This window comes from Lathyrus oleraceus, chromosome 4 (assembly GCF_024323335.1).
Source record: "Lathyrus oleraceus cultivar Zhongwan6 chromosome 4, CAAS_Psat_ZW6_1.0, whole genome shotgun sequence".
NCBI lineage: Eukaryota > Viridiplantae > Streptophyta > Magnoliopsida > Fabales > Fabaceae > Lathyrus > Lathyrus oleraceus.
In genome coordinates, this window is record NC_066582.1 from 407499678 (window position 1) to 407523957 (window position 24280).

Consider the following 24280-nt stretch of genomic DNA (forward strand, 5'->3'; position numbering starts at 1 on the left):
TGCAACAATTCAAATAAAACTTGAGCAATATGAGATGAAATGCAGTGAAATGAAATGATTATGGGTTAATGGGGATTGTGGCCACCACAGGACTCCTCATCATCTCTATCAGGATCTCTGTAGCTTGGCGGAGGCGGAGGAGGAGGCATTTTGTCTGGATTTTGGCCCATGAAGGAGTAGTGCCGAAAACGGTCCTGAACTTCAGTGCTTCTAAATCTGTCCATAATACCAGGATTTTCACGGCAGTCGTCCATAAAGCCAGACATCTCATTATAGAAAACTTGGTGCCACTTAACCAAGTCTTGGTGCCAAGCGTATTGATTCTGATACATCCGTGTATGCTCATCATGCCAGTCAAGATGCTCCTTGTGCCACTCATTTTGTTGGACATTCCAATACCGTGCCTCCTCATGACGTTCTTTGTTGGCAATTTCCATTTGTTGAAGCATATGAGTGATGTCTGCAGTAGGTGTTGAAGATGAAGTACCACCGGAGAACGGAGGGGCCGTAGGTTCAGGTACATAGTTAGTTGGAGACCACCTTCGTGGCACCCAATCTCCCCAACCAGCATTAACCTCAGCTTGAGGCACATCTTCTTCATGCGCATCCTGCATTTCTTCATCAGGCTGATCTTCAACGACATAGATTCGTTCAGAAGGCAAGTCAAAGTTGTAGATTCTTGTTTTGGATTTTCTTTCGAAGAAGTAGAAGAATTTACGGTCCTTGTCCCACCGATATCCCATATGCGATAGGGTGGAAGAGTCAAACTCTTGAGCAGCAGATGGAGATAGGAGAGGAACAGAAGGAATTGCAACATTCCAAAACTTAAGTATTTTCATTATTTGAGAAGCATAACCTAGAGCAATATTTTTGGAGCTGTTGCGCACGAAAAATAGACGTTTTACAAAGTAATTTGCCCAATTCAAGGGAACCTTACTTTGCAGAATGTATAGAAGGTGTATGCTTGCCCTGTCCAACCGAGAATGTCCACTGTTTGTTGGACGCAGAATGTGTGTGATAATCCAGTGAAGAATACGCGGAGTTTGCTTAATCATACCAGACGTGACGTGTTCATCCTCACTCAGCGGTCTGTCAATCTTTAAGATGGATGGAGTAAATTCCTTCATGTCAAATTCAGTATCAAAGTGCAGGTCATGCAAGGACTTGAAGTTTAGCGACGGAGATGGAAGTTGAAACAATGTTTCCCAATCATTTGCTTCAAACGTATATGTTCTGACGCCGATAGAACACCTAAACATATAGCCTCTACCAGATTGTAGACCAGCATAAAAGGCCCGGATGAAATCCTCATGGTAATCATCCTTTGTAGACAGAAATGACCCAAGTCTTTGTGCATGTAGGAGTTCAACCACATCATTTAGATGCAGATGAATAGCATCAGTTTTATCAAAGACATGGGGTTTCATCACTAACCTTGTCTTGAAGGATTCCTCAAATTCAGCAGTAATTGCAGGATGGAGCAAGTCTAAGGCATTTGGAGGAACATCTGGTGGTTGCTGAGAAGTACCGGCTGTTTCCTTTCCTTTTCCTTTTCCCTTTGCTCTGGCTGGAATAGTGCGTGGAGGCATGGTGATGAGAGGTTTAGGGTTTTAGAGTGAGTGATGATGAGGAAGATTAGGGTTAGCCGCTGGTTTTGGGGTTTATGAGCACTTATGATATGAAGTTTTGAGATAGGAAGTGATGAGGGTGGCTGATGTGTCGATGCATGAGAGAGAAAATATTCATTTAATACACATAGCATCAGTGTGGATCGATGCATGTGGCCATGGGTCGATGCATATCAGGCATTTTTGTTTGTACCAGGGCTATGTATCGATGCATGCGACGAATGGATCGATGCATCCTGAACTTGTTTTTAAAAAATTTAAATATGCAGAAGATATGGATCGATGCCAACATGTTTAGATTGATGCATACTGATGCCAAATCAGATTTTAGAGAATTTTTATGCAGTATGTTATGATGAATATGCAAAAGAAGAATTCACAAGTCAGATTGTTAATGTGCAAACAGTATAGGCAAACAATATATGCATCCAAATTTACATCAATTGGAGTAAGAACTTTTGTTCTAACATACACAACCACTTAGTAGTAAAAGAATTGTGGAAAGGAATGATATTACCTCTGTTGACGTAATCTTGTGATGGATAAATGATATCTAAAACGAATCTCATCAACCAAGGTAAGGCATAATATAATTAAGAATCAACAGCTTAAGACATCAAATGAGAAAGATCTAAGATCCCTAATTCACGACGAATGTTGAAGAACGGTTCCGTTGCTAAAGGTTTAGTGAATATATCAGCAAGCTGATTTTTGGAGTCAACGTGCTCAAATACAACGTCTTCTTTTTCAACATGGTCGCGAAGAAAGTGATGTCTAATCTCTATGTGTTTAGTGCGTGAGTGTAAAACAGGGTTTTTAGTAAGGTTTATGGCACTAGTGTTGTCACATTTTATAGGAATACGTTTGAGTTGAATGTTAAAGTCTTGTAGTTGTTGCTTTAGCCATAAAATCTGAGCGCAACAACTACCGGCTGCAACGTATTCTGCCTCTGCAGTTGACAAAGCCACAGAAACCTGTTTTTTGCTATGCCAACTTACCAAGGAATTTGAAAACAGGTGACATGTACCACTTGTGCTTTTCCTATCTGATTTGCAGCCAGCAAAATCAGAATCGGAGTACCCTACTAAACTACAATCACTTCCTTTGGAATACCAAAGCCCATATTTAGGTGTTCCGTGAAGATATCTAAATATGCGCTTCACAGCTTTTAGGTGTGATTCCTTAGGACTTGATTGATAGCGTGCACACATACAAACACTAAACATGATGTCAGGTCTAGAAGCAGAAAGATACAAGAGAGATCCAATCATACCTCTGAACTTTTTGACATCTACACACTTACCATGCTCATCCTTATCTAGATTTCCGTTGGTAGGCATTGGGGTGTCAATTGATTTTGAGTCATTCATTCCAAAGCGCTTGAGTAGTTCTCTGCAGTATTTTGTTTGACATACTGTTGTACCCTCATCAAGTTGCTTTATTTGCAGTCCTAGGAAGTAGTTCAGCTCCCCCATTAGACTCATCTCAAATTCACCCTGCATAATCTTAGAAAATTCTTCGACCAAGTGTATGTTAGTTGAACCAAAAATTATATCGTCTACATAAACTTGAACTAAAAGGATGTGCTTTCCTTTGTGCTTAATAAAGAGAGTATTATCCACTTTACCTCTTGAATATCCATGATCAATTAGAAATTTGCTCAGCCTTTCATACCAAACCCGAGGGGCTTGTTTAAGACCATACAAGGCTCGTTTTAATTTGTAAACATGATCTGGATTTTCAGCATTCTCAAAACCAGGAGGTTGTGAAACATATACCTCTTCATTTATGACACCATTAAGAAAAGCACTCTTTACGTCCATTTGGTAAAGCTTAAAATCATTAGAACACGCATAGGCAAGCAAGAGACGTATAGCTTCAAGGCGAGCAACTGGAGCATAAGTTTCCTCATAGTTTATGCCCTCCTCTTGGTTATACCCTTGTGCAACTAAGCGTGCTTTGTTCCTAGTAATCACTCCGTTTTCATCAAGCTTATTTCTAAAAACCCACTTAGTACCTATGATATGATGATCTCGCGGACGAGGGACAAGTTCCCAAACGTCATTTCTTTTAAATTGATTAAGCTCTTCTTGCATGGCCATTAGCCAAAATTCATCAATCAAGGCCTCTTTGGCATTTTTAGGTTCTACTTGTGAAACAAAGGCGAAGTGAGAACAAAAGTTACTTATCTTAGAACGGGTCATTACTCCCTTTGAAATGTCTCCCAAGATGTTGTCAATGGGATGGTCTTTTGAGGATTTCCAAGCTGTTGGAAGATCATTCACTTCAGTTGTCTTTTCTTCCCCATTTTCTTCATGACTAGTATCTTCCTCCTTCTCATGGGCAGCTGTTTTGGACTGATCAGTTTCCTCAACAGCTTCCTTGAGTATGTCTTCTGTAGATACACCTGCGTCATCAAAAGAAATACCTTTTCCGACATTTTTCGGATAAGACTCATCAAAAGAAACATGAACAGATTCTTCGACAGTAAGTAAACGCTTATTATACACTCTATATGCTTTACTTGACAGTGAGTAACCAAGAAAGATACCTTCATCCGCTTCTGCATCAAACTTCCCAATATTTTCCTTACCGTTATTCAAAACAAAACACTTACAACCGAATACGTGAAGATGTGACAAGTTTGGCTTTCTTCCTTTTAAAAGTTCATAAGGAGTTTTATTTAAAATAGGGCGAATTAAGACTCTGTTTAAAACATAACAATCTGTGCTAACAGCATCAGCCCAAAAGTATTTTGGTAATCCACCCTCATTTAGCATTGTTCTTGCCAACTCCTCTAAAACACGATTTTTACGCTCCACAACGCCATTTTGTTGTGGAGTTCGAGGAGCTGGAAAGTTATGCTCAATACCATACTTGTCACAGTACTTCTCAAAGTGATAGTTTTGAAATTCACCACCATGATCGCTATGAATTGTAACTATTTTGGAATTCATTTTGTTTTGGGACAGATTTGCAAAATTCTTAAAAGCAGAAAAAGTTTCATCTTTGCTATGAAGGAATATAGTCCAAGTAAATCTAGAATAGTCGTCAACGATTACAAAACCATAGTAATTTCCACCTAGACTCTTTGTCCTAGAAGGTCCAAAGAGATCCATATGGAGAAGCTCAAGGGGTCGTGAGGTTGAAATTACATTTTTAGATTTAAAAGAGACCCTCGTTTGCTTTCCCATTTGGCACGCGTCACATAGGTGGTCTTTTGAAAATTTTATTTTTGGTAGACCGACTACTAGATCCTTAGATACAACCTTATTAAGCAAATCGAAATTAACATGCACTAAACGTCTGTGCCAAAGCCAAGAATCATCATTCAAGGTGACTAGACATTTAGTACTTGTTAAAGATACATCAAAAAGGTCAAGCATATAGATATTGTTTACTCTTACACCCTTAAACATAATGTTTTGTTCAGCATGTTCAATTATGCAGCAAGTTTTTGTGAAAGAAACTTTATAGCCCATGTCACATAGTTGACTTATGCTTAACAAATTGTGTTTAAGTCCCTCTACTAGATGGACATTAGAAATAGTAGTGGTGGAGGGATTACCTACACTACCTTTGCCGAGTATAGCTCCTTTGTTATTGTCTCCATAAGTAACATATCCCTTCTTCTTTGCCTTGAAGTCTATAAAAAGCGATATGTCACCGGTCATGTGCCTTGAGCAGCCGCTGTCAAGAAACCACCTTCTATCTGCGGAAGCAAGGCACTCATCCTACAATATCAAAAGAGAGAAGTTGGTACCCAATTTTCATTGGGTCCAAGTGGGTAAGTGCTAACATGGTTGCCTTTTGGCTTCCATTGATAAATACCTTTAGGAACAAGAAATCTCCTAAACTTGCATTTCTCAATGGTATGGCCAGCATGACAACAATAATGACATAAACCATGATGATGTGGGTTTTATTCTTGTTCATTAAATCCTTTGGAATGAAAGAGTATTTTGCATATGGTGGATTTAACGACTTCTTAAACAACCTAGAGTCAACGGCATAAGTGACCTTAGGTTGCAACGCTTTTTCTAATTTGACCTTAAGAGTGTTTACCTCTTTTTGCCAAATATGACAAGCGTCACAATACCTAACTCTACTACATCCATCAATGTCAATATCTTTTGAATTTTCTGCAATACTAGCTTTCAACGCTTCTAAATCATTTTCAGCTTTGTATACTTTACCTTCCAAAAATGAAAAAATTTGTTTGTCGGAAGATAGTCTTTTAAAAGCATCTACAGCTTCGTTATGCAGTTTTTCAAAAGCTATTTTTAGTTCGGAAAAAGACATAGAAGAGAAATTATTGTAATAGGCTTGTTTTACCTTTTTGTCATTGTTTTTCTTCTTGTGGTAGGACAGATTTTTTGTGTGAGCCATAAGGCACAGATTTGCGGCTTCATCACCATCACTTGAGCTTTGTGTGCTTGATGAATCACTATCACTTTCCCATGCAATGTACGCTCTTCTTTGTTTGCTGTACCCTTTTGGTGAAGCTTTTCTTTGATCCTGATACTTCATAGGGCAGACCGTTTTATAATGTCCAGATTTACCGCAATTAAAACAAGTTCCTCTTACTCTACTCTTCTTGTTCTCTTCTTGTTTCGAATCTGTAGATTGTCTTCGAAACTTCATGAGATTTTTGTCAGAATGCTTGACTCCATTCTTTCGAATGAATCTATTATATCTCCTTACAAACAATCCCATTTCCTCATCATCTGAATCTTTGTCACTACTTGAATCATTGTCGCTTTGCTCTTTTCGTGAGGACTTAGAGCTAGAGGCCATAAGAGCTATTGGCTTCTTCTCTCCCTCTTTGTCTCTTTTCTTCTCCTTTTCCTTCTTACTTTTGTTCTCGTATTTTTCAAGACTTTCCAATGCTTGCTGATGTTCTTCCAGCTTTCCAAACAGAGTTGTAATCGTAAGTCTCGTCAGATCGTTGGCTTCCTTAATTGCTGTTACTTTAGGTTGCCACTCCCTGCTAAGACACCTCAGAATTTTATTAGTAGCAATTTCATTGGAAACAGGTTTTCCAAGCGCATTCAATCGGTTAGTGAGATGAGTGAATCTCTTTTGCATGTCGGAGATAGATTCTCCTTGTTTCATGCGAAAGAGCTCAAACTCTTGATTGAGTGTGTTAATGTGGGACTGTTTTACTTCAGTAGTACCCTCATGGGCAACTTCTAAAGCATCCCACATTTCTTTAGCTGTCGTGCAATGGGATACCCGATAATACTCATCAACACCAAGTGCTGAAATTAGCATGTTTCGAGCTCTCCAATCACACGACCACTTTTTCTCATCTTTCTCATTCCAATCATCTTCTGGTTTAGGAACTATGGCGCCAGCCGCATTTGTCATAGTAATTTGAAAAGGACCATTTTCAATGGCAGCCCATACTAGCCTATCCACAGAATTTATATGAACTCGCATGCAGTCTTTCCAGTAGCCGTAATTTTCACCGTTGAAAATAGGCGCTCTATTATACGCCCCCTTTGGTTCAGAATCCATACTGTTACAGGCAGCCACAGAGCACCAGTGAACCGGCGCTCTGATACCACTTGTTAGACGGTGTGGCTAGTGATCGAGAAGGGGGGTGAATAGATCACCTCTTTGAAATTAAACGGATTTAAAGATTTATCAGAGTTTTTAAAATTGGCGGAAAATTTCAGTCCCGAATCGACTTCCGTCTATTCTGAACCGCTACTAGAAAACCGGACACGCGAGTTTAATGCTGGATTTGGATAAGAATGACAGAACTATTAACACCAGAATTTTAGCCAATTGAATGCACTTATCATTAAAGTCTATTTCCAATGAATAAAACCTAACTAACAATTTTGTCGAACAGTTGGTGTGTATGTAATCAATAATGAACAACAGTGGAGTTTAGTTAAAGAAGTTTTCTTGCCACTGCTGTCTTGCAAAAGGTACAATCACCACACACTAACTGAATTTGCAAAACTGTTGGAAACGTAAAAAGGAGTAAGGGAAGAATACAATACGCAGAGATTTGGTAAGGAAGTTCCCTACGTCGTCCTCGCGTGTGGGTACGTCTCCCTCTCAATTTCAAATGAAATTGAGAACTTTGATTATCAATTATGCCGAATTCGTTGATACAAGGTTATGATACAAAGACAGAATTCTAAATTCCAAGAACTTCTTCTTGTATGAAACCTCCACTTGATCTGAGCACGATCAAGAATTTCCTGCACGAAATTGCAAACAATTCACCGGTTCCACGACCTGCTTGCGAAATCCCCCGATCTCCAAACGCAACGCTGCGGCTGAATCTGTTCTGCAAACGTGACTAACAAACCCGCAAGAACACTCCAGTTCTTGAAGGACAAACCAGTAGGTTTTTCTTCGAAACCCCCTTCAATCTTCAACTCAGCTAGATCCTCGATCGTTCCACTGAAAAACCTCAGCTAGATCCTTGATCGTACCACTGAACGTTATCTCGTTGATCCTTTAATCTAAAGAACAAGAATGATTATGTGTTGATGTTCTTGAAGAAAAGTGATTGAGAAGATGAAGAAGATGAAGTCTCTTTCAGGTTTCTATCTGCTCAACAACAATTGCTGCTACACACTGCTTTGATCTTGTGTTCAATTGTTTCTCCCTCTCAGAATTCGTTCTTTTTCACTGCTGTTACAACATCTCTTATATATGCTGAAAAACAGAAACTGTTAGAGCACAAAACAGACTTATGCATTGATACATGAGAGTATGCATCGATGCATACTGTAAGATAAGTGAGTTTATGGTGAATTGAATTAAGCATGGATCGATGCATAATTCGTATGTATTGATGCATATGACATTTCCACTAACATGTATCGATGTCTAATACGTATGCATTGATACATAGGGTGTTTCAACTGATCATGCATCGATGCAAGGCTCGTATGGATCGATCCATAGAGCATTTTGCCTGTTCATGTGTCGATACATGACTCGTATGCATCGATGCATATTGAACAAAAAAGTTTTGTGATTTACCACATGCTGTATGGATCGATGCATAGGCTTATGTGTTGATGCATACTGACACAAAATGGATTTTATGAGTTATTTTAAGAGATGTATCAATGTAGGTCTTTATTTACAGTTATGCAACAATAGAATGGGATAAAAACACAATAAAAACACAAATGTATCATGTAATGTAATGCACAGCCAACATTTGGATGATGATCGCACAATTTGCTATCATTCAAAATTAATTCAAAGTAAAGAATTTTCTCACAAACTCCCCCTTTTTGATGATGGCAAATTCTTGGCAAGATGTGTGATACTCCCCCTGAGTTTGTGCATATCTGTATTTCTCCCCCTTTGACAACATCAAAAAGAGGAAGAACTAGGTTTATCAAGGCAACAGGTTGTAGCAGAATATGGCAAAAAGATTGATAAAAAAGCTAGCAGTCACAAAGAAGGAAGCTCCAAAGTAAAGTATCACTCATAAAGAATGACAAACAAGGGTAATAACAATAGAGATAAACAGAAGGTAAAAAGCATTTAAGGAATAGAGAGAGTTTAAGAATTACATAAGCTAAACCATATATTGTGCAACAATTCAAATAAAACTTGAGCAATATGAGATGAAATGCAGTGAAATGAAATGATTATGGGTTAATGGGGATTGTGGCCACCACAGGACTCCTCATCATCTCTATCAGGATCTCTGTAGCTTGGCGGAGGCGGAGGAGGAGGCATTTTGTCTGGATTTTGGCCCATGAAGGAGTAGTGCCGAAAACGGTCCTGAACTTCAGTGCTTCTAAATCTGTCCATAATACCAGGATTTTCACGGCAGTCGTCCATAAAGCCAGACATCTCATTATAGAAAACTTGGTGCCACTTAACCAAGTCTTGGTGCCAAGCGTATTGATTCTGATACATCCGTGTATGCTCATCATGCCAGTCAAGATGCTCCTTGTGCCACTCATTTTGTTGGACATTCCAATACCGTGCCTCCTCATGACGTTCTTTGTTGGCAATTTCCATTTGTTGAAGCATATGAGTGATGTCTGCAGTAGGTGTTGAAGATGAAGTACCACCGGAGAACGGAGGGGCCGTAGGTTCAGGTACATAGTTAGTTGGAGACCACCTTCGTGGCACCCAATCTCCCCAACCAGCATTAACCTCAGCTTGAGGCACATCTTCTTCATGCGCATCCTGCATTTCTTCATCAGGCTGATCTTCAACGACATAGATTCGTTCAGAAGGCAAGTCAAAGTTGTAGATTCTTGTTTTGGATTTTCTTTCGAAGAAGTAGAAGCATTTACGGTCCTTGTCCCACCGATATCCCATATGCGATAGGGTGGAAGAGTCAAACTCTTGAGCAGCAGATGGAGATAGGAGAGGAACAGAAGGAATTGCAACATTCCAAAACTTAAGTATTTTCATTATTTGAGAAGCATAACCTAGAGCAATATTTTTGGAGCTGTTGCGCACGAAAAATAGACGTTTTACAAAGTAATTTGCCCAATTCAAGGGAACCTTACTTTGCAGAATGTATAGAAGGTGTATGCTTGCCCTGTCCAACCGAGAATGTCCACTGTTTGTTGGACGCAGAATGTGTGTGATAATCCAGTGAAGAATACGCGGAGTTTGCTTAATCATACCAGACGTGACGTGTTCATCCTCACTCAGCGGTCTGTCAATCTTTAAGATGGATGGAGTAAATTCCTTCATGTCAAATTCAGTATCAAAGTGCAGGTCATGCAAGGACTTGAAGTTTAGCGACGGAGATGGAAGTTGAAACAATGTTTCCCAATCATTTGCTTCAAACGTATATGTTCTGACGCCGATAGAACACCTAAACATATAGCCTCTACCAGATTGTAGACCAGCATAAAAGGCCCGGATGAAATCCTCATGGTAATCATCCTTTGTAGACAGAAATGACCCAAGTCTTTGTGCATGTAGGAGTTCAACCACATCATTTAGATGCAGATGAATAGCATCAATTTTATCAAAGACATGGGGTTTCATCACTAACCTTGTCTTGAAGGATTCCTCAAATTCAGCAGTAATTGCAGGATGGAGCAAGTCTAAGGCATTTGGAGGAACATCTGGTGGTTGCTGAGAAGTACCGGCTGTTTCCTTTCCTTTTCCTTTTCCCTTTGCTCTGGCTGGAATAGTGCGTGGAGGCATGGTGATGAGAGATTTAGGGTTTTAGAGTGAGTGATGATGAGGAAGATTAGGATTAGCCGCTGGTTTTAGGGTTTATGAGCACTGATGATATGAAGTTTTGAGATAGGAAGTGATGAGGGTGGCTGATGTGTCGATGCATGAGAGAGAAAATATTCATTTAATACACATAGCATCAGTATGGATCGATGCATGTGGCCATGGGTCGATGCATATCAGGCATTTTTGTTTGTACCAGGGCTATGTATCGATGCATTCGACGAATGGATCGATGCATCCTGAACTTGTTTTTAAAAAATTTAAATATGCAGAAGATATGGATCGATGCCAACATGTTTAGATCGATGCATACTGATGCCAAAGCAGATTTTAGAGAATTTTTATGCAGTATGTTATGATGGATATGCAAAAGAAGAATTTACAAGTCAGATTGTTAATGTGCAAACAGTATAGGAAAACAATATATGCATCCAAATTTACATCAATTGGAGTAAGAACTTTTGTTCTAACATACACAACCACTTAGTAGTAAAAGAATTGTGGAAAGGAATGATATTACCTCTGTTGACGTAATCTTGTGATGGATAAATGATATCTAAAACGAATCTCATCAACCAAGGTAAGGCATAATATAATTAAGAATCAACAGCTTAAGACATCAAATGAGAAAGATCTAAGATCCCTAATTCACGACGAATGTTGAAGAACGGTTCCGTTGCTAAAGGTTTAGTGAATATATCAGCAAGCTGATTTTTGGAGTCAACGTGCTCAAATACAACGTCTTCTTTTTCAACATGGTCGCGAAGAAAGTGATGTCTAATCTCTATGTGTTTAGTGCGTGAGTGTAAAACAGGGTTTTTAGTAAGGTTTATGGCACTAGTGTTGTCACATTTTATAGGAATACGTTTGAGTTGAATGTTAAAGTCTTGTAGTTGTTGCTTTAGCCATAAAATCTGAGCGCAACAACTACCGGCTGCAACGTATTCTGCCTCTGCAGTTGACAAAGCCACAGAAACCTGCTTTTTGCTATGCCAACTTACCAAGGAATTTGAAAACAGGTGACATGTACCACTTGTGCTTTTCCTATCTGATTTGCAGCCAGCAAAATCAGAATCGGAGTACCCTACTAAACTACAATCACTTCCTTTGGAATACCAAAGCCCATATTTAGGTGTTCCGTGAAGATATCTAAATATGCGCTTCACAGCTTTTAGGTGTGATTCCTTAGGATTTGATTGATAGCGTGCACACATACAAACACTAAACATGATGTCAGGTCTAGAAGCAGAAAGATACAAGAGAGATCCAATCATACCTCTGAACTTTTTGACATCTACACACTTACCATGCTCATCCTTATCTAGATTTCCGTTGGTAGGCATTGGGGTGTCAGTTGATTTTGAGTCATTCATTCCAAAGCGCTTGAGTAGTTCTCTGTAGTATTTTGTTTGACATACTGTTGTACCCTCATCAAGTTGCTTTATTTGCAGTCCTAGGAAGTAGTTCAGCTCCCCCATTAGACTCATCTCAAATTCACCCTGCATAATCTTAGAAAATTCTTCGACCAAGTGTATGTTAGTTGAACCAAAAATTATATCGTCTACATAAACTTGAACTAAAAGGATGTGCTTTCCTTTGTGCTTAATAAAGAGAGTATTATCCACTTTACCTCTTGAATATCCATGATCAATTAGAAATTTGCTCAACCTTTCATACCAAACCCGAGGGGCTTGTTTAAGACCATACAAGGCTCGTTTTAATTTGTAAACATGATCTGGATTTTCAGCATTCTCAAAACCAGGAGGTTGTGAAACATATACCTCTTCATTTATGACACCATTAAGAAAAGCACTCTTTACGTCCATTTGGTAAAGCTTAAAATCATTAGAACACGCATAGGCAAGCAAGAGACGTATAGCTTCAAGGCGAGCAACTGGAGCATAAGTTTCCTCATAGTTTATGCCCTCCTCTTGGTTATACCCTTGTGCAACTAAGTGTGCTTTGTTCCTATTAATCACTCCGTTTTCATCAAGCTTATTTCTAAAAACCCACTTAGTACCTATGATATGATGATCTCGCGGACGAGGGACAAGTTCCCAAACGTCATTTCTTTTAAATTGATTAAGCTCTTCTTGCATGGCCATTAGCCAAAATTCATCAATCAAGGCCTCTTTGGCATTTTTAGGTTCTACTTGTGAAACAAAGGCGAAGTGAGAACAAAAGTTACTTATCTTAGAACGGGTCATTACTCCCTTTGAAATGTCTCCCAAGATGTTGTCAATGGGATGGTCTTTTGAGGATTTCCAAGCTGTTGGAAGATCATTCACTTCAGTTGTCTTTTCTTCCCCATTTTCTTCATGACTAGTATCTTCCTCCTTCTCATGGGCAGCTGTTTTGGACTGATCAGTTTCCTCAACAGCTTCCTTGAGTATGTCTTCTGTAGATACACCTGCGTCATCAAAAGAAATACCTTTTCCGACATTTTTCGGATAAGACTCATCAAAAGAAACATGAACAGATTCTTCGACAGTAAGTAAACGCTTATTATACACTCTATATGCTTTACTTGACAGTGAGTAACCAAGAAAGATACCTTCATCCGCTTCTGCATCAAACTTCCCAATATTTTCCTTACCGTTATTCAAAACAAAACACTTACAACCGAATACGTGAAGATGTGACAAGTTTGGCTTTCTTCCTTTTAAAAGTTCATAAGGAGTTTTATTTAAAATAGGGCGAATTAAGACTCTGTTTAAAACATAACAATCTGTGCTAACAGCATCAGCCCAAAAGTATTTTGGTAATCCACCCTCATTTAGCATTTTTCTTGCCAACTCCTCTAAAACACGATTTTTACGCTCCACAACGCCATTTTGTTGTGGAGTTCGAGGAGCTGAAAAGTTATGCTCAATACCATACTTGTCACAGTACTTCTCAAAGTGATAGTTTTGAAATTCACCACCATGATCGCTACGAATTGTAACTATTTTGGAATTCATTTTGTTTTGGGACAGATTTGCAAAATTCTTAAAAGCAGAAAAAGTTTCATCTTTGCTATGAAGGAATATAGTCCAAGTAAATCTAGAATAGTCGTCAACGATTACAAAACCATAGTAATTTCCACCTAGACTCTTTGTCCTAGAAGGTCCAAAGAGATCCATATGGAGAAGCTCAAGGGGTCGTGAGGTTGAAATTACATTTTTAGATTTAAAAGAGACCCTCGTTTGCTTTCCCATTTGGCACGCGTCACATAGGTGGTCTTTTGAAAATTTAATTTTTGGTAGACCGACTACTAGATCCTTAGATACAACCTTATTAAGCAAATCGAAATTAACATGCGCTAAACGTCTGTGCCAAAGCCAAGAATCATCATTCAAGGTGACTAGACATTTAGTACTTGTTAAAGATACATCAAAAAGGTCAAGCATATAGATATTGTTTACTCTTACACCCTTAAACACAATGTTCTGTTCAGCATGTTCAATTATGCAGCAAGTTTTTGTGAAAGAAACTTTATAGCCCATGTCACATAGTTGACTTATGCTTAACAAATTGTGTTTAAGTCACTCTACTAGATGGACATTAGAAATAGTAGTGGTGGAGGGATTACCTACACTACCTTTGCCGAGTATAGCTCCTTTGTTATTGTCTCCATAAGTAACATATCCCTTCTTCTTTGCCTTGAAGTCTATAAAAAGCGATATGTCACCGGTCATGTGCCTTGAGCAGCCACTGTCAAGAAACCACCTTCTATCTGCGGAAGCAAGGCACTCATCCTACAATATCAAAAGAGAGAAGTTGGTACCCAATTTTCATTGGGTCCAAGTGGGTAAGTGCTAACATGGTTGCCTTTTGGCTTCCATTGATAAATACCTTTAGGAACAAGAAATCTCCTAAACTTGCATTTCTCAATGGTATGGCCAGCATGACAACAATAATGACATAAACCATGATGATGTGGTTTTTTATTCTTGTTCATTAAATCCTTTGGAATGAAAGAGTATTTTGCATATGGTGGATTTAACGACTTCTTAAACAACCTAGAGTCAACGACATAAGTGACCTTAGGTTGCAACGCTTTTTCTAATTTGACCTTAAGAGTGTTTACCTCTTTTTGCCAAATATGACAAGCGTCACAATACCTAACTCTACTACATCCATCAATGTCAATATCTTTTGAATTTTCTGCAATACTAGCTTTCAACGCTTCTAAATCATTTTCAGCTTTGTATACTTTACCTTCCAAAAATGAAAAAAATTGTTTGTCGGAAGATAGTCTTTTAAAAGCATCTACAGCTTCGTTATGCAGTTTTTCAAAAGCTATTTTTAGTTCGGAAAAAGACATAGAAGAGAAATTATTGTAATAGGCTTGTTTTACCTTTTTGTCATTGTTTTTCTTCTTGTGGTAGGACAGATTTTTTGTGTGAGCCATAAGGCACAGATTTGCAGCTTCATCACCATCACTTGAGCTTTGTGTGCTTGATGAATCACTATCACTTTCCCATGCAATGTACGCTCTTCTTTGTTTGCTGTACCCTTTTGGTGAAGCTTTTCTTTGATCCTTATACTTCATAGGGCAGACCGTTTTATAATGTCCAGATTTACCGCAATTAAAACAAGTTCCTCTTACTCTACTCTTCTTGTTCTCTTCTTGTTTCGAATCTGTAGATTGTCTTCGAAACTTCATGAGATTTTTGTCAGAATGCTTGACTCCATTCTTTCGAATGAATCTATTATATCTCCTTACAAACAGTCCCATTTCCTCATCATCTGAATCTTTGTCACTACTTGAATCATTGTCGCTTTGCTCTTTTCGTGAGGACTTAGAGCTAGAGGCCATAAGAGCTATTGGCTTCTTCTCTCCCTCTTTGTCTCTTTTCTTCTCCTTTTCCTTTTTACTTTTGTTCTCGTATTTTTCAAGACTTTCCAATGCTTGCTGATGTTCTTCCAGCTTTCCAAACAGAGTTGTAATCGTAAGTCTCGTCAGATCGTTGGCTTCCTTAATTGTTGTTACTTTAGGTTGCCACTCCCTGCTAAGACACCTCAGAATTTTATTAGTAGCAATTTCATTGGAAACAGGTTTTCCAAGCGCATTCAATCGGTTAATGAGATGAGTGAATCTCTTTTGCATGTCGGAGATAGATTCTCCTTGTTTCATGCGAAAGAGCTCAAACTCTTGATTGAGTGTGTTAATGCGGGACTGTTTTACTTCAGTAGTACCCTCATGGGCAACTTCTAAAGCATCCCACATTTCTTTAGCTGTCGTGCAACGGGATACCCGATAATACTCATCAACACCAAGTGCTGAAATTAGCATGTTTCGAGCTCTCCAATCACACGACCACTTTTTCTCATCTTTCTCATTCCAATCATCTTCTGGTTTAGGAACTATGGCGCCAGCCGCATTTGTCATAGTAATTTGAAAAGGACCATTTTCAATGGCAGCCCATACTAGCCTATCCACAGAATTTATATGAACTCGCATGCAGTCTTTCCAGTAGCCGTAATTTTCACCGTTGAAAATAGGCGCTCTATTATACGCCCCCTTTGGTTCAGAATCCATACTGTTACAGGCAGCCACAGAGCACCAGTGAACCGGTGCTCTGATACCACTTGTTAGACGGTGTGGCTAGTGATCGAGAAGGGGGGTGAATAGATCACCTCTTTGAAATTAAACGGATTTAAAGATTTATCAGAGTTTTTAAAATTGGCGGAAAATTTCAGTCCCGAATCGACTTCCGTCTATTCTGAACCGCTACTAGAAAACCGGACACGCGAGTTTAATGCTGGATTTGGATAAGAATGACAGAACTATTAACACCAGAATTTTAGCCAATTGAATGCACTTATCATTAAAGTCTATTTCCAATGAATAAAACCTAACTAACAATTTTGTCAAACAGTTGGTGTGTATGTAATCAATAATGAACAAAAGTGGAGTTTAGTTAAAGAAGTTTTCTTGCCACTGCTGTCTTGCAAAAGGTACAATCACCACACACTAACTGAATTTGCAAAACTGTTGGAAACGTAAAAAGGAGTAAGGGAAGAATACAATACGCAGAGATTTGGTAAGGAAGTTCCCTACGTCGTCCTCGCGTGTGGATACGTCTCCCTCTCAATTTCAAATGAAATTGAGAACTTTGATTATCAATTATGCCGAATTCGTTGATATAAGGTTATGATACAAAGACAGAATTCTAAATTCCAAGAACTTCTTCTTGTATGAAACCTCCACTTGATCTGAGCACGATCAAGAATTTCCTGCACGAAATTGCAAACAATTCACCGGTTCCACGACCTGCTTGCGAAATCCCCCGATCTCCAAACGCAACGCTGCGGCTGAATCTGTTCTGCAAACGTGACTAACAAACCCGCAAGAACACTCCAGTTCTTGAAGGACAAACCAGTAGGTTTTTCTTCGAAACCCCCTTCAATCTTCAACTCAGCTAGATCCTCGATCGTTCCACTGAAAAACCTCAGCTAGATCCTTGATCGTACCACTGAACGTTATCTCGTTGATCCTTTAATCCAAAGAACAAGAATGATTATGTGTTGATGTTCTTGAAGAAAAGTGATTGAGAAGATGAAGAAGATGAAGTCTCTTTCAGGTTTCTATCTGCTCAACAACAATTGCTGCTACACACTGCTTTGATCTTGTGTTCAATTGTTTCTCCCTCTCAGAATTCGTTCTTTTTCACTGCTGTTACAACATCTCTTATATATGATGAAAAACAGAAACTGTTAGAGCACAAAACAGACTTATGCATTGATACATGAGAGTATGCATCGATGCATACTGTAAGATAAGTGAGTTTATGGTGAATTGAATTAAGCATGGATCGATGCATAATTCGTATGTCTTGATGCATATGACATTTCCACTAACATGTATCGATGTCTAATACGTATGCATTGATACATAGGGTGTTTCAACTGATCATGCATCGATGCAAGGCTCGTATGGATCGATCCATAGAGCATTTTGCCTGTTCATGTGTCGATACATGACTCGTATGCATCGATGCATATTGAACAAAAAAGTTTTGTGATTTACCACATGCTGTATGGATCGATGCATAGGCTTATGTGTTGATACATACTGACACAAAATGGATTTTATGAGTTATTTTAAGAGATGTATCAATGTAAGTCTTTATGTACAGTTATGCAACAATAGAATGGGATAAAAACACAATAAAAACACAAATGTATCATGTAATGTAATGCACAGCCAACATTTGGATGATGATCACACAATTTGCTATCATTCAAAATTAATTCAAAGTAAAGAATTTTCTCACATAAAAGGCACTCTACTAGAAACAGGTATCCCCAAAAGATGAGAATACTCCTCCAAGGTAGGCACAAGCTGAAAAGATGGGAAGGTGAAACAATGGTAGAGAGGATCATAGAACTGCACTAGCACACTCAAGAGTCCTTCAACCATATCAACAGACAAAATGGACAGAAGCTTCCCATGACGTTGTTTGAAATCCAAGGGATCTAATACAAAAGATGCTAGCTTCCTTAATTCTTTCTAGTCGGGACATCTGAAACTGTACTTGTTAGTGTTCCTTCGTCCACAATCCATGGTCTGAAAATATTTGCAAATGATACCTTAGTTCCTTGAAATTTTCATGTGATAAATGTTATGATGTGCATGAATGCATGAATGCAACAATCACAAATAAGGGATCACACACAAGGAAAACAAAGGTCAAGGGATGAATCAAGTCATTGTCAAGATCAAACATCCATTTTGGTGGATTATGGTTTACACCTTATCAACACCCAAGTTCCATTGATATTGACAAAACTTGATTGGATCAACCAAGAATCATGGGTTTGTTGTAAGTCACGAGCATGGAGTCTGGGTAAGAACCATCCTAAAGGAGTGAACTAAGGATAAAAACCTGTAGATCATGTTCTAAAAAGTTCCTAGAGTCTTAATTCCATCTATCGGATATTAAAGGTTAAGATGACTAACTCATCGACCCATAATATTCTCAAAAGAAACTCGTATGAGTGTAGTATCGCATAACAACTGTTATCAAGTCTACACCTGAACAGTTTCTGCACTACGTCCTAAATAGGCCAAGATGGGTTAGGTGTTCTAAGGTCCTCAGCTTCTCAGACCCAATTAGAAATAGTAATGCCTAACCACAAATACTTGTGTGACATTTCCAAATCCAAAAGAGTCTCCACTGAGCATATGGATCTCAAGCCAACTTGTTAAGGACTACTCCACACAAGTCGAACATGACTATACCATCCTCCTGTCTTAATTGCACTCAAGTTCGGGTTAGAACTTATCTCACCACTCAGAGATCACCAAGCACAACAAGCATATTATATTATACATACATATATATAAACATCACATATATACAAATATATTCACACAAAAAGTAGGCTAAACCCACTGGAGACTACTCCCCAGCAGAGTCGCCACTTAATTTCTATAGTGGGAAATTCATGATCATCAAGCTATTGACAAGCTAGAGATCAATTAACAAGAGTCGCCACTACGCTTTTATTGTTTCCAAGGGAAAAGGGAAAAAGTACGAACAAAACCCAAATAGTAAGAAGTTTTCAAATAAAAACTAATAAAAGTCAGAGATCACATGTAAGGGGATTGGTTACACAGAGGGAAGGTGTTAGCACCCAAAGTGTCCTAGGTACTCCTAGGGTGCCCTTTTTGTGTGCATATGTATTTTGTACAAAGTGATGTTTACAAACAAATAGAATGGGGGGATTGTAACACCCCAAAATTTGCCCTCCTCATTCATGCATTCATTTAGCATTTCATCATGTCAATCAGAATTAGATCCGGAAAAAAAAAACGAAAAAAAACGAAAAAAAATAATAATAATAATAATTTTTTACAAAAAAATAAATAAATAAAAATAATAATAAAATAATAAATAAAATATAATAAAAATTTTTGGACTTGGGTCTCTCTCATTTGAGCCCACAAAACCATGAAATTCAGTCTATAAATACAAAGGCTTCACTTGAGAAAAAGGAAGAGAAGCAAAATACTCTGAGGTTTCCTTGGAACAAAACCCTGGACAAAACCTGAAGAGAAACCTGACAGAGAACTCAGAGCAGCCTCCAAACCCTAAAGGGCCTCACGGGTGCAACTCAATTTCAATCAAGCTCTCCAATCAGGTTTGCCCTATTCCCATTATTTTACGCCTTCAATTTGAATGTTCTAAATGTGTGATGTATTATGAATGGGTGAAACCTATGCCTTGAATGTTTAATCACATGATTTCTGAAGTGTATGCCACAGGGTTTGAGGTTTCTGAAACCATATTGTTATCCATGAAAAAAATGCTTATGGTGTTTCACTAACCCTTTTGTTGAGTTTTTGTGAGGGCTCACATGACTTTTGCAGGGATAACTTGCGTGGTTTCCCACTTTATTTGTGGGATAACCCCTGGAGGTTCATTCCGATTACCTGTACTGACCCACTTTCTTTGATGATGTTAGCTTGGAAGGATCTCAGGGTTTCCCATTCCTCTAATTGTTGTTACTTCGGATCTTTATCCGCGTGGTAATTTTACATTTTTCCCGCATTTTACTGCTTTCCTAGCTGGAAGACCTCGATAGGAGGCAATGTTTTTGTGTTTACTTTATGCAGGTTCCTTTGTCCAGGGTTAAGAGCTATGAGGTCTTATCCTCATTACCCTTTTGCATGCGCGTTCCTACAATGCAAACAAACCCTTCATTGATTTTTCTTCTCCATAACACACGTTTACTCCTTCTACTACAGGCGAGTAAGTCTCCAAAGGTCGAGCATCCGGTAGATTGCGTAGTGACGTCGTTCGTCCAAAACCCAATCCACAACCCCGTAGTTAGCCGAACTACGGCTTGCTCTGATTCTCATTCCAGATGAGATACGTAGGCATAAGACGCGATGTCTTAGCGAGCACACATCCCCCAACCCATAGGTCAGCCGAGCTACGAAGACTCTGATTCTCATATTCAGATGAGATACGTATGCAGTGGATGCGACATCCGGGCGAGTCATTTTCATTTAACCCTTTTTTTTTGGTAAACAGCACAAGATAAACTCACACCCTTTAGACGAAAACTACAAAAGTGGATCCCGTAGAGTACTACGGATGCGTAGGGGTGCTAATACCTTCCCTTCGCATAACCGACTCCCGAACCCAAGATTTGGTTGCGAGACCCCGTCTTGTCCTTTCCTTTTTCAGGTTTACTTCGAGCGTTTCCTTTCCCTTCTTTGGGATGAATAACGCACGGTGGCGACTCTTCTGTCATTTTCTTTCGCCGGTTGTTTTTTCGCGCACTATATTTTTCAGGTTGCGACAGCTGGCGACTCTGCTGGGGACTAAGAAGTTGACCTCTTGCTGGTCCATCTTCCCTAAGCAAGTCTCTCCTAGCTTGTGTGATTTCTTGTTTATTGGGTGTTCATGCTTTTGTACATTTATTTGCTTACCTGCTTGCATGCATCTGTTGTATCTATTGGATCTGTTTGTTTGTTTGTTGGGATGGGATGTTCTATGAGAGATAAGCCCATTACCCAGGCTTGAGTGTACACACAGGTTTTAGAGTGGATGATCATGAGGCTTGCGTGGCATGTTGCTACGTTAAGTCGTTCGTGAAGAACCACACCCAGACGAGGTTTCTTTTGGATATATTATGTCCTACGGATGTTCCGTAACGACATGGTGTTCCTTTAGAAATCGTCGACTCTGGTGACCATTTCCCGAGGCCTCTCCTCCGAGACGTGATTATGTTAGCTCTGGTGGGTGCATTCTCGCTGATCAATCCGAGGACCCCGAGACTGGGAACTTGCTTTAGGATGTCCTGTTGAGGGGAGTCAGTGGAGGTCTTTTATCCCGTAATAATGCCAAACCTTCAGTGGTAAACGTATTATTCGCGACTGAAGGGCTGAAGCTGACGAACTTCTGTTCTTAGAACCTACCAGTGAGGGGTGGGCTAAATTCAGGAAACCTTAACCTCCAACCAACCCGGTTTTCTGGAGCAGAGTTTTGGTCTTGTATTATATTCCTCAGTGAATTTCTCTCTAGGAAGTGCAACCTGACAGATGTTCAAGCGGATCCATCAATTCTGATTGACATGCCCTTGCATTGCATAACATCATCTGCATATTTGCATCCAACATCTCATGCTTATTCATTTGCAGGGTATTCCCTTTCAAAACGGGGGTGCCTTAAAACTGAACAAGCAGTGCATCGCATACCATGCATATTAACCCTTGTCTGTTTTGCAGGTGTCACCGCAGTGTCTAATGTTTGTTCCCTGTATCAGGAAGTTATTGGTCCCAAGCGAGTTCATAGATACCCGACAAAGGAAAACCGTCCACGACTAGCGATGGACCAAGTACAGAAAGAGCTGGCTGATATGCGTGAAAGGATGGATCAGTTCATGACATTGATGACTGGTATGGTAGCAGGTCAAGAAAAGCTGAGGGAATTGGTTGGGCAACCGAGGCCTGAGGTGGAGATACTAAATGCTGAGGGAAACCCTGGTAACCATGGGAACGCTGATAACCCTGTGAACACTGGTAACGCGGGTAACGCAAATGCTGATGGAAACCCGGGTAATGTTGGCAACACAGGGAATGTTGGAAATGGTATTGGCGGAAGGTACAATGTGAATCAAGGAATTCGGATTAACGGGCACCCCGTTACTAAAGATTATCAGTATGATCAATTTTCTTTGCACGACGAGGCCCTCGAGACCACTCGCCGTATGGATGAGCTTGCTGAGAAGCTCAAATCTTTGGAGCCTCAAAATTCCTTAGGCTTTGATGTCACAAATCTTGGTCTGGTTCAGGGAGTAAGGATTCCTTACAAGTTCAAACCCCCTACTTTTGAGAAATACAACGGGGCTTCTTGCCCACGCACTCATCTCCAATCTTATTTGGGAAGGTTGGGAGCTCACACGGAAGATGAAAAGCTGTGGATGTACTATTTTGAAGACAGTCTAACTGGAGCTTCTCGTGAATGGTATTCTCATTTGTCTCGTACTACCATCAAGAGCTGGAAAGACTTGGCAGAGGCTTTTGTCAAGCAATATCAATACAACTTGGACATGGCTCCAAATCGGACCTTGTTGCAAGGTATGTCCCAGACTGCCAAGGAGACCTTTAGAGAATATGCTCAGCGTTGGAGACAGATTGTTGCGTCCATCCAACCCCCTATGTCTGAAAGGGAGATGGCGGACATGTTCATGAACACTCTTCAAGGCAATTATATTAAGAGATTGGCTGCTTGCCCGTCAATCAGCTTTACAGAGATAGTAATTGCTGGAGAAAGAATCGAGAGTCTGTTGAAGATGGGCCGAATTCAAGACAATAGTGTTTCCAACCCATCAGGTCCCAAGAGACCATTTGCTGGTAACGGTCAGCGAAGAAAAGAAGGCGAGGCAAGCGTTGTGTATGCCGGCAGAGGCAGGAGTAAAGGACGCCCTAATTATTATCAAGATCAAGTGGCCGCAGTCACTATTCCAACACCTATTCCTCAACCGCAATATCATCCGCAACAACAACCCAGGTACAACAATCAACAACAAGGAGGTAATCCGGGTCAGCAGAGACACTATCAACAACGTCCAAGGCAGACGGACCGGGTCATCGAGCCAATCCCAATGCCTTATTCAGTATTACTTCCCAAGCTGATTGACATGAATCTGGTTACATTGAGAACTCTGGCCCCACCAATCGATCCCAATAATTTGCCTAGAGGTTATGATGTCAACGCCAGATGCGCTTTTCACTCCAACGCACCTGACCATACTACAGATAATTGCAACGCTCTCCAGTTAAAGGTACAAGATTTGAGAGATGCCCAGGCTATCAATTTTGCTCTGGTGCCTAATGTTATCCAGAACCCGATGCCGGCTCACGGCGGGTAGAGGATTAATGCTGTTGATAGTGGGGAAACTTTGAATTTGGTTTCTGATGTGACTAAGGTGAAGACTTCGCTATCGGTGGTTAAAGACCGACTTCTGAAAGGACAGATTTTCCCGGGCTGTGGGGAAGAATGCAGAAATTGTCAAGCTGCCGAAAACGGATGTGACAGTTTGAGAAGGGGTATTCAGCAGCTGATAGATGAAGGTTGTCTTCAGTTCGATCAGGCCCGTCCGGTGAAGAATGATGTATCGACGGTGACGTTTTATTTCACTCCTGAAGAAATATATGTTCCTGAGAGACTCGCTCCGACAACAATATATTTCCCAGAAAGTACAGAACCAGCAGCGGTGAACATCGAAAGTTCAGCACCAGTCGCAATTTACTCTGACAGCCCTCAACCGACTTTGGTTGGTCCAATCACCATCACGGTACCAGGACCTGTTCCGTATGAGAAAGACAGTGCTATCCCGTGGCACTATGGGGCTGATATCTACTGCCAGGGGCAGAAAGTTAACGAAGAAGACATTGACATTGGTAGCTCCGCTATAGACAATGTTGGAGGGGTTGGTGGCTTCACTCG